This window comes from Periophthalmus magnuspinnatus, chromosome 3, assembly GCF_009829125.3.
Source record: "Periophthalmus magnuspinnatus isolate fPerMag1 chromosome 3, fPerMag1.2.pri, whole genome shotgun sequence".
In the NCBI taxonomy this organism is placed as follows: domain Eukaryota; kingdom Metazoa; phylum Chordata; class Actinopteri; order Gobiiformes; family Gobiidae; genus Periophthalmus; species Periophthalmus magnuspinnatus.
In genome coordinates, this window is record NC_047128.1 from 18,396,754 (window position 1) to 18,408,923 (window position 12,170).

The following is a 12,170-nucleotide window of genomic DNA, read 5'->3' on the forward strand; positions in this document are numbered from 1 at the left end:
GTGAAGAGACAGAAAAAGAGCCAACTTCCAAGTAAAAGAAAGCTTTTAACAGACAATACCAGGAGTTCTACTTGAACTATGGATTTATCACGACAGGTGATTCCCACAGACCAAGCCCGCTCTGCATAATATGCGGCAACCAGCTCTGTAATGAGGCAATGAAGCCTTCAAAACTGCTCCGCCACTTGGAGAGGCACCACTTGGAGAGGCCCCCCCCCAGTCCATGGTAAAATTTTCCAGCGTTGGCCGGTCCGCGGTGATAAAAAGGTTGAGGACCACTGATTTAAAGTATTGAACCACAAAAATAAGAAAACAAAATCATATCTGAAAGAGTGGCGGTGACAATGCCGTGTTGTTAGAGAACTCATCTGCCAGTTCTGTTGTTGTGTCCATGAGCAAGACACTGCACTTACCTTGCCAACTATGAAAGTGGTGTGTGTGTGAGTTTTGGTGGTGGTCGGGGGGGCTGATGTCACAGATTGGCCACCTCGCTTCCCTCAGAGTGTTCCAGGGCAGTTGTGGCTACAGTAGTGGCTTAGCGCTGAGTGAGGTGTGAATAGTGTGATGTCAACATAAAGCTTTTGTCACTTGTAGAATCACTGTAGGAAGAGTAACTAAAGCTATTATTCAAGTAACAGTACTCTGAGTAAATGTACTTGAGTAAATGTGATTGAGTACCACCCTCCTCTGTTATAAAGGCCATGATGACAAGTTTGACTACACAAATAACAACTATTACAAACTATAAAGTCAGTCTACAGTGTGTCCCCATAATCCACTGAATTGGCCTAATATTGTCACCACCAAAAATGGCTTAGTTCTGTAGAGTGTTCTGGAGCAGACAGGGGCAGACAGTGTCCTCCTGACCGCTCCGCTCTAAACGCGGGCAGACAGGACACGCTGCCCTTGGTACACCCCGTCCTGCATTGCTACAATACAAACAGGTGTGTCCTCATATACACAGGCTAGTACTTGTACAAGGAGACTAATGTACTTAGGGAAATGCACACAGAAGTATCAAATTAATATCAAGGACGTGGAACAAAATGGATGAACAATGGTTATAAAGGGGTTGCAGCTCAAAGAAAAATGAATACCAAAATTATACAATTATAGTTTGACTCTGCAGCCTTAAAGTATAACAAATAAAATACTGATTTTGCTCACAAAGTCAGAAGCAGCATGAGAATTGACAAACAATTTATCTAGAAAATTTGAAATCCTGTTCATACTGCCATTGTGTTTTTGAGCAAGACATTTCAGCAATCTGACATTCTTCCCTGCACAGGTTTATTAGCCTCTTTTCCATTGGCACAGTTGTGTTTCCATGCCCCAGACAGAGCTCCGGGTCCAGGGGCAGAGTTCTGCTACGTGATCAACTGATGTCACCTAAATAAACATGTTTTCTTAATAAATAAAATCAAAATAGTATCTGAATTACACTTGTAAGTTGATGGCTGATCTCAGCCATTCACAAAAAGACATTTAGTAAATCCCAAGTTTTTGGAGCTGTGAGACGTGGCTAAATATAATATTTTATATTTATAAGCTTTTGCATTCATGCTAGCTTTGTTTTGCAAAGCATATCGGGTCGACATATAAGTTGCCATAACTGGAAATACAGCAATCATGAGATCAAGTCAGCGTTTGGTAAGAAATGATTATTTTATGTTTATATCTGCATTGTGTTGTCATGTTTTCATCCGAGTCTGCTTTCTCTCTTGTCCAATCATGTGTTTCGTCATTTAGCCATGACTTGAGCCGTATTGTACTGAAACAGCTGGGAGCTCGCACCCTCCAAGGTCCACTTCAGACCCCTCAAACGTTGCAGTACGGTTCACTTTAGACAGTGGAGACACTTGCGGCCCGTACTGATCCACTCCAAAGTGAACCAGTGGAAACAAGGCCATTGTGATACAAAGCAGAAACATTTCTTTATGGGGCATTCACACAGGCAAACCTTTTCTGAGCGAGCGTACATCAGCTTGGGATTACCATGGAGAGTTTTTGTAGAATGTCTCACAGTATGATTTTAAATATTTGTATCACCATGGAGACAAACAGGTGACAATTACATGTCAGATCTGTGAAGATAGACGCGACCTCGTGCACAATAAGAATGCATGTTTTTCTGTAATTGGATAAATGCACAATAGATGCTGAATGCCATACTGCAGAACATTCCAAGCTAAGCAAGGCTAACTTGCACAGTGCACTTTTAATTAGAATAATCACTGAAAGATATGATATTACATTTCTATGGGCTATTAATTGCTAACACACAACATATTTATAGCACCGTGTTACCCTTTATTGTTTTGAAAACGCTATATTTGCCAAAAACAACGTATTAACATGTCAAAACATTACTTTCATTTTAAATGCTCCAAGTCGCCCTCCCTTTGCTCCCCATGCTAAGTCACTCCCCCTTCAGAGCGCTGTCACAACACAATCAGCATGCATCCCACTAATGAAACTACTGCACATAGCATCAGGTTTGTGAAGTTATTGTGTAGTTTTGTACCATGCTTTTGTACATTTCTGGAAACTGGGCCTAGCATTGTTCAGGCTCATACTGCTAAACATATAGAGGGTTTGAATATGGCCTGGGAGAGATCTCTAGATTATTCAAACATGCATGGATGACATCTAAAACCTCTTCAGGCATGTTTTTTGATGAACAATGTTATAACATGGTAGAAAGCTTGAAAAAGTTAATTTTGCGTATCACCCCTCTAACCGCACCATGATGACCTCCACACTCACATGTAAACAGCGGAGATAGGGGGGTCTGGACTGAAAATAGACCCACCCAGAGTGCCCCGTGTGAAACAGCACCACGCGAGTTCTGGTATGGCCCCGGATATGTGGGAAATGCCATGTGCCAGCATCATGAACATAACCCACGTCAACACATGTGCGGTCAGCCTAAACAGACATGGCAGCTGGGCAGAGGTCAGACAGGAGGGGCGGGGCTGAACCAGGAAGCACCCGCAGGTCAAACACAGGTGACTGGGGATATTTAGAGACGGTTTAGAGGCTAAACATGGACTCAGAATATGATGCAATAGTGAAACTGGAGTGCAGTATTATTCAAGTAGAAGAACAAAGTAGTAGTCCAAGAAATTATTCAAGCAAGAGTAAAAACGTATTTGGGAAAACAGTAACCAATACTTTTACTAAAGTATGAGTACTGTTACACTGTCTCACTTAACTCCAGTAAAAGTATGCTGCTAGAAAAAGGACTAAAAATCGTTAACGTTAGAAAAATATAATTAAATGTAACACTTCCAGTACATTGTTTCCTACAACTACAAGTCCATACAAATATTAACAATTATCATGTGCACATTTCTACAGTTATTTCAAGTACAAATTTCCCTCTCTCTCTCTTCCCCCTGACCTCCGCAACACTGACACACTCTCACACTTCAAATCCAACCTCAAAACCCACTTGCTCAGCATATTCTTCATAATCCACACCTGCCCTGTCCTTTTTCAATGTTTTTTATCTGAATGCTTTTAACTGTATGTTCATAAATGTTGATTTTAACTGTCTGTACATGTATATATTGTATGTAAGGTGACCTTGAGTGCCCAGAAAGGCGCCCTATAAATAAAATGTATTATTATTATTATCATTATTAAATTTCCTTGACTGATGCGACACTGGATTAATGTTTCAACCTCACCTGACTGATGTTGTGCCTTTGGGCAAGAGACTTCACCCACATTGCAATCTCATGCAACATCACACCGCATTTCTATTTATATACAATAAAAAGCAGAAAATATGTTAAGGTAAAAATATCCTACGTGTTTGTGAACTGATTAATTAGCTTTAAAAAATTCCTAGGGCTTATAGGAATCTGTCAGCCTAAGGATCTAACCCAAAACCTCCTCAGTACTAACAAATGTTTCCAACTCACCATTCAGTACCACTCACTCTATCAGTATAAAATACTTTTGAAGTATCCATTATGCCTGAAAGCTTCACACTCACAGTTTTTGCTCCTTGTGTTTTATCATTACAAATGTGACAATATAGTTTCTATATTTGACTGAATATTAACATTTTAATTCTGACTCATGTAGTCCATGTTATAATGCTGTATACCTCCTCAAATACAATACCTGGAGTTGTGTTTGTTTCATTCACAGATGTGTGAGTAATCCTGGATTATCAGGCTATCTGCCTCCCCAAAGGTCAAAATACTCCACCTTGTGATGTCATCAAATGTTAGTTTTAAGGTTAACAACTATTTTTAGCATCAATTGAACCGCTTTACTTCACTTATGCAATACAATATTTTTGAATATTTTTGTTTTAACTTCAGTTCAGATTGTCAGTAAAATATCTGCTGGTACACTGAGGAGTGATGCAGTCTCAATGAGGCTAAAACAATAGGTGAATCTTCAGAGTCAGACAAATCCAGGGCTGAGATGATCAAAATGATTGTAGTGAAGGTTTATGGGAGACACAGTAGAGCACTTCCTGTATCACCACTTAATGACATCATAAGGGGGGACAGAGTGTTGTCAGTGTGAGAAAAATCACAGCCTAAATATACAGGATTTGTGCGTTAAACATGTGAATGAAACAAAACACAACTCCGGGTATATTTTTGATGAGGAACAACTTAACAGGCTCTTTAAATATTTATAAATATTAATACTAATTAATACTTGCAATATATACTGTATTTTTACACCTGTTAAATGTAATTCATAATTGATAGTAGCTACCTCTAAGCCGCACGCAGTCATCATAAATATTCATATTCCATAATAGGCCATAACTTCTTAGACTAATGTATGCTAATGTGGGCCTATGTTTTATGTAAAGGGCCAATGACACCTTCCTGTAGTGAATATTATACTGAGGCTATGAACACTGCATATGGAAAAAGGATGACGCTAGCTGTCCAGTGGCTTGTGAAAAGGGGGATGGGGGGGGGGACACAGGGGACGGTCTTATGTCCACTGGTGTCCTCTGCAAACCGGACAATCTGTCTCCATAAAGAGTAAGAGTCTTTTGTCCAGGCTGTCCGTAGCTGCCAGAGTAAAGTAGAATCAATGGTGAATGCAGCAGATGAGGAAATATCACTGTGTTTGTGGGCTAGAGCGTTTGTCCCAGTGCCTATGGGCTGGAAGAATAGGTTGGGTTCAAAATAGAAATCCACAAATGTTGAAACTTATCAAAATTCATGTGGGAATGAGTCCACAAATTTGTCACATTAATCTTTGGGGTTGAATAATGGCTCCATTTTCTAAACCTATTGTGAAAAGAAATGATTTCCTTTTTGTTTATCCATAATGTTAGGGAAAACCATTGAACCAGTTTTTGTTTCACATGGACAGGCCTAGTAAATACTACCATAAACCAGGTCAACAAATCTGAAATCTCACAGTTAAACAGCAACTTCCACTGCAGAATTCTGACCTACAGATTTATCGATCTGGTTTATGATTAATATCTCTGTAATATTAGACCTATCCAGATGAAACAAAGCTGGTACAAAGCTCTCCTCTGACCGCAAAAATTACAAAATGTGGCATTTGTAGGTGGCATTATTCAAATGTCACCAGAGATATTATGAGGAGGAATAGTCTGTTGTGGCTGAATGAATTTATTATAAATGAACCACATGAAGTGAGAGCAAGAATAGGTGTGACTAATATAGAGACATGAGTTTATCAAATTTAAAACAAAAGTTTACAAAATATTATAATAAGCCTATCATCCAAATGAATTCAAAGTAACCATGAGTGAAAATGCAATTAATTGCTGTTAAAAATGCATAAATATGTGATAAGGCTTTTTTTTTTATTCTACAAAAATCATTTTCTGGATCCTCGGGTCCTTCCAGGCTCTCGGATGTTGCCACAGTGCCTTCTGTCTCACAGGACACACTCCAGCCCCTACAGCACAGCCAACAACTCTCTCTACTTAAAACAATACGTGTGCGTGACACGTGACACAAGGCAGACTCCCTGTACTGCCACTGCGCTCTATCAGTATCACGCTCTCCATCTTGTGGGTGGCTCCCTGTGTGTCCTACCTCTTTTGCGTCTTGGCTTCAGGGTGCTGCTCTCTCACCTGCTCAGTGAGGGCACCTGGTCCCTTCTCCATGGTCTCCAGACTCTAGATCCTTTTCAGCCCCCCATGGCTCTTGTAACGACTGCGGTGGGCACAACATTGCTGCACAGGTATATTTGTGTTGTCACAATCCTGTCCCACGGCACTTTGCCGCAGTTTAAACATCATCATTCGGCGTCTCAAACTACAGCGACATGCCTTTTGATGGGTCAGGAGAGACTGCAAATTTAAGCTTTGTCTTTTCTGCACTTTGTTTTTCCTTTTGGAGTCCGTCTTCATTGATTGTCGCTGTGGTTGTTGGACTTCTCATTGGCTCAGGTTGTGAGGCTGTCTGCGTTTTCACATGCCCAAAGCGTCAGGTGCCAGAGTTCAAAAGGTTGAACTTAGGACACAGGTTAGTGCGAGACAACGCTCTGTCATGGACAGGTATCTCTTTACAATTGTGCACACAATTGTCTTGAATGTAAGGGTCTGATTTATTAAAGCAACGCATTTTATTCATTAGTTATTTGCTTGTAGAAATTCTACAAAAGAAAGTTAAAAGTTTTGATTTATAATCATCTTCATAGTTGTCCACATCACAAAATGACAATATTCAACATCACAGATAAATGTGGAGCTGAACTTAGTTATAGTAGCAGAGTGCGAAGACGTGCACACAGGGCGGGGTCAGACCGCTTACAAGCCATCCTTAACTGCTCCACCTGGATCACACTACAGTACAGGCAGCTAATGAGCAAACACCGGCAACAGTGAATGACGTCTATAATGGCTGGGTTTTTATGGTGCAGAGTTGACACAGCCCTTGCTATGGCATAAGTATCACTCAAACTCAGTGGTCTCCAGAATCTGAAAATCCACCTGCTTCTGAAAGGCCTCTTCCCCAAGGAAAATTAGATAAGTGGTGAGGGTAAACCATAGACCGTATATATAGCTAAGCTGCTGGCCGCCGCTTTCCAAAAAGGAAGTGAGCATGGGAGCACTTCCGGCTCCATTGACTCTGGCTCCAATTCACTTTACATTAGAAAAACTCACTGCTGCAGTGAGTCTCATTATTTTTGTCTTAAAATGTTTGTATTAACCAGCTCTACATGGTCCTGGTATTTTTATTTCGCTATTGTGTCCATAACTCAAGATATGAACATTAATAACAGACAAATCAAGCGCCTTTTTCCTGAGGTCACTCCCACTAGCATTAGCAACAAGTTTGATTGACAGTGTTTCTAGCGCTGATACAGCAGCAGTGCAGGGAGGAAGGGGCGGGAAGGGGCATTACCTTCAACAGCCTTGCTCCGGATTGGCTACACTGAAACTAAAACACCAGTTTGTAAACAGTTTGTTAATTAGTTACTTAAGTCTATTGTACTACGCTAAGTGTGAACTGTTCCTGAGTCATATTTTGCATAATCATTTAGGCCGCTAATGGGTGCTCTCAAACCTATTAGCATACTGGCTATCACTATGGTTTTCCTTGTTTTGATTTAGGTCTGAGGATGAAGTTGAGTCAGCCATTCCATATGAGAATGTGCCAACACCGTCACAAGAGCTCCTCAGGACCCCAATCTGCTGTACATCTCCATCTCAAAGCCACTAAACCACTCCTTTGAATATGGTACAAATCGTAGCCAAAGAAAATAAATGATTTGAGAGGAGAGTTAAATCATTTTTGTTAGGAAAGACAATCCATCTTTGAACACGAATGGGAGCCTTAGACATCATGTATCTCCTATTTATAACTACATCCTCAAAACTAAATCTAAACAAGGAAAACAACACTGCAAGCCAGTATGCTAATAGGTATGAGAGCACCCATTAGGGACCTAAATGATTATGCAAAATATGACTCAGGAACAGTTCAGATTTAGCTGGATACTAACACATCTGTTTGTTAGCTAGATCTGTTGAGCTACACTAACAAACAGTTAGCTCCTCCCTTCAGACACACATAAGACAATCTGACCTAAACTGAAGAAGCAGCTTGGATGAGCAGTGAAATGTCTTCACTCCCACAACTTTTTGTCCAGTTTACAGATTTTTTTTGTTTTTGTTTTACATGGATTTTGTGCATGTAAACACACAGTTATAAAAAATACTTTCTATAACTTATGGACAGTGGGTATGTGGCCACAAAAGGTCATAGTGGTAAGAAATGAAACAGAAAGAACTGCATTGTTACGGCATATTTTTGTATTTCTGCAGTGTTGTTTGAGCTCAACACTTCCCTACGGATGGACAGGCTTGACTTCTAACTGTAGCACATTGCCTCCTGTGATAGTAACGCTGTTCTGTTCTGGGGATTAGGTTCAGAGTGAGACTCCTGTCAGCAAAGAGGAGCTTTACACGGATTCTCTCAGCAACAATCACTCCTTCTTTCCATCCATCCATCTCCTCCCTTTTCTCCCTTTACCCCATCTCTCCTCCATCACCCCATCTCTCGCTCCTCTGGCTCTGCTCAGGGAGGCGGATTTCTCAGTCCACGGTGGTATAGGCCCTCAGCATTAGTGAGACAGGAGCTCAGAGTCTTGACTCACACTGGCTCTGGAGACTGGTGCGGAGAATCCAAATGAGTTACATAATCAAACTCACACGTCCTGTACAGTCAGACTTACACTGATAAAAGAAGGAAGAGGAATTTAGTGAGTAGTCACACTGACACAACAGCAACACAAGCTATACCAACAACAGGAAGCTAAACGGTTTAACTTACAATTTATTGGCAAAAACAAAAACACCCAGTGTCCAAATTAGGATATTTGTGAATTGGATCAGGTGCATAATTTGTTTTGAAATGAAAAAAAAAAAAGACAAAAAAACAACAAAGAATCTATTCAGAATCAAAGTTTTGGCTGGTCAGCCTTATCTTGCAGGTACATTCTAGAGATATTTCTGAATTCATAAACATATACAAGAACTATATTGTGAATAATTATATCTATACTCTACTATACTATACTATGGGACCATTGCGGCTGTTTTCTTTTATGCAGCAAGGGACAGTTTAGCTAATACAAAGTACTACAGAGCTGTTGGAGATACGACATCTGTTTCAGATTATGTTTATCATAAATGTAAAGATGCAACAATTAAGGGGGTGCAAAAATCTCAATATTGTATCATTTAATTTGATGATACAGAGTTGATATCCTGGGCTGCTCTATCGATGTAGTATAGTGTTGTATAGTATTTTTGTATATTTTACCAAATTATTTTGTGACAGCGCTACCGTTTTGTTGCTTGTTCAGAGGAAGGAAACTCGTTTATGCAGTAGATTTGACATATTCACTGTTTTGAATACTAAAATGGGTGTGTTTCCTATCAACTTTGCATATTTAGTGGTTTAGCAAAGACTTTTAGTATCATAGCCATGACTTAGTACTTTTCTTGTGAGCCTTTAAAGCTGTGAAACTGCATATATCGCTTTGTACAAATAAATGCTGAGCTCAGATGAGCTATTGATACATAAGCAATGGCCAATGCAACAGTTTAATGTTTTCTTCTAGACAGTTACATGAACCAAACAAAACATATGGACTGTATCGATGGGGCACTGTATTGAGATATGCATAGTATCGTGACATATGTATCAGGATATGCATGGTATCAATAACTTCTTAATGATACCCAGTGTTCTAACAGACGCAGAAGGAACATAAGAACCTAATAAGCTGAAATATGGACTTTTTTGTTTTTGAATAAGCATGCAGGTGAACAACTTCAGTGCATTTGTGGTAAGCTATGTCTTAAACCTGGGTTAGACCGTTAGTCTGCCAGTCCGGGCCATCGGCTTCTCTGACCATGAATCATGCACTCACACATTATATTTATGCAAAGGCAAGGTGGGTGAAGTGTCTTGCACAACGACACAACTAGAGTGTGTGCTTAGTTTGGCTATCTTCACTGTGTGTGTTTGTGTTTGTGTGAATGATTTGCTGTTTCAAATGCCCCATGACTTTAAAAGGATATAGTAATAGATAATAAAACACTTATCTTGTTCTGGGCGATGATCCAAACGTGTTGATAAGTCATATTAATATAATCACGATCAACATTTCTATCAGTTCTTATGGGGCCATAGCTAAAGATGACATATTAACACTTTACTTTCAACACGACACTGGTGGTCTGGGCTTTGGGACGCACACTCAGCATACTTGCTCCAGGCACTTTTAACACTGTATGACTAATTAACGGTGTAATAATAACGAGATAAAATCTGGACAACTTGGTCTCGTACTTTTGAAGAGGAGATACGCATCAGCTCTGTGTGGAATTGTCTTTGCACCTGGATATTAGCATAACAATCGCGTGGAGCTCTAGAGATCGGAACACTTTGTTTCTCTGAATAATAATAGTTTCATATGGGAGAAATACAAGCTTTATTTGCTGCAGTCTTTAGACATGTGCATTTCATCTTATAATGCATTATTCATATTATTCAACTACTTCCAGACCCCATAGCATAGGTATTTCAAGTAACATAAAATCTCACACATGTATGGAAAAGTTATGTTTGTGTGAAATGCCAGCACAGGGCGCAAGGACTTCATTTGTTGAAGCACTGAAGCTGTTTTCAATCGGGTTAAAACAGTAGCTGCTAACATCGCTGAAGTGGGTGAACTGTGTAGTGAATTCAATTTGAAAGATTAATCAGATTGAGGATGGTGAAAGTGAATCGAGTTTATAAACATGGAGGAGCACTACCTGGATGTCTGCCCGACAACATCAAGAGGTGAAGGAAAGTGCTCTGGAAAATGGAAATAATATGCTTACTGAAAGATGTGCAGATGAAACAAAACCCACTTCATGCATGTATATTCATCATTTTAATGTTTAAAGCAAATCTATTATGCAGAATTAAGTTGTTGGAGCTTTTAACCATGTTTGAGTTGTTTCTCCTCAACATATATTCAAACGAAGTTGTATTTGGTGTGAAATGTTCATGTTTGTGCACATTTTACCACTTATTTTCAAGATGATGAAGAACTTATTTTTTATACAAATCCTTCACTGCTACAAAACCAAATTCAAGCTGTTAACCAATACTTCAACATAAGCTACAAAAAGTTGTATTTTTGAGTGATACATGTTGAGTAATCCTGTATTTGTTCTGCAATCAAGGCCTCAGTTCTGACAAGTCGTATTTTTTCTACCCATATCCACACCCACAGCTTTGTACTTAGTGCTTTGAATTTACAGAGAAAAAACAAAACAGCGATACATGTAAGGTTCAACGGTATTTTCTTAAAAGAAATCATGAAATACCATAAAAAGGTTAGAGCAGCTGTGCCTTATTTTTACTGTCTTAAAAACGTGAAGAAAAAAAAACCCTCTAGTTCATTTCAAACAGTTTGCAGTGATCCAAAGTTATTCCTCACTTACTTTATGCATTCAGAGCATCCGAATTACTCACCATGATGAGTTTACAAGCGCTTTTCAAAACTCTCAGAGAACAGAGCGGAGTTTTGCCGTAACGGTCAAGCTAACAAGATTTAGTATGCTAAGGTGCACTTCCTGATGATTGGACAATGAAATACTTTATAATTAGATACAGTCAGTACACAGCGGACATACTTTGACCTCAAGAGCTGCTTATACAATAGATCTGTACTGGGACAAGACAAAATTTTCTGAAATACTTGGGGAAAAATCAAGCACAGAGACTTTAAATATATCTTTTTTATTACAATGAAAAGACACATTTACATTATTCCTAACACAATATTGTTACGTACACATGTTCTACTCTCTCAGTGTTCCATCATTCTTCGGTGTTTTCATGATGGACCTGCAGGGAAACACATTGTCCTCCCTTACCTCTACGACCCTGATGCCCTACCTCTATCTCTCTGTCTGTGATGGACTGTTGACATTTACTGTTGCTATGGAGAGTGGGTGGACGGTAACAGGCCGTATAGGAGACAGACGCTTACACATCTATCTGCAGCTGTCATCACAACCATATTCACTGAGGGATAAACCTTTGTATTGGAGTGCTGCGTTGTAAATCTTATAGGCACTTTGAAAGAGTGTAAAAAACAAAACAAAAAACAAAAAATCCAGAATGGAGGCA